We start from the raw sequence: 289 nt of genomic DNA, 5'->3' as shown, positions 1-289 counted from the left end.
CTCCCTCCCTCGTAAAGAGCTGCCTCAGTCTGCCCTCGATCTCCGGGCCGCAGCTGCCCAAACCTTCCCAGGCACTCCGTTTGGCCCCGGAGCTCGAGACCTACCCTTCAGACGGGTGAAGGCAGCGGCCATCTCCCCCTCGGTGACGGCCAGCTCCTCGGTCCATCCCTCCGGCGGACCCGCCCCATCCCGTACCTCCCTGTCTCGGGAGGGGAAGATGGCGCCCACCACCTCATCGAGGAACAGGACATCCAGGGTTTCCGTGATAGGGGGGGCCACGGTCGCAACC

Source organism: Trachymyrmex cornetzi, unplaced genomic scaffold (assembly GCF_001594075.2).
Source record: "Trachymyrmex cornetzi isolate Tcor2-1 unplaced genomic scaffold, Tcor1.1 scaffold909, whole genome shotgun sequence".
Classification (NCBI taxonomy): domain Eukaryota; kingdom Metazoa; phylum Arthropoda; class Insecta; order Hymenoptera; family Formicidae; genus Trachymyrmex; species Trachymyrmex cornetzi.
Note: the sequence above shows the minus strand (reverse complement) of the source record.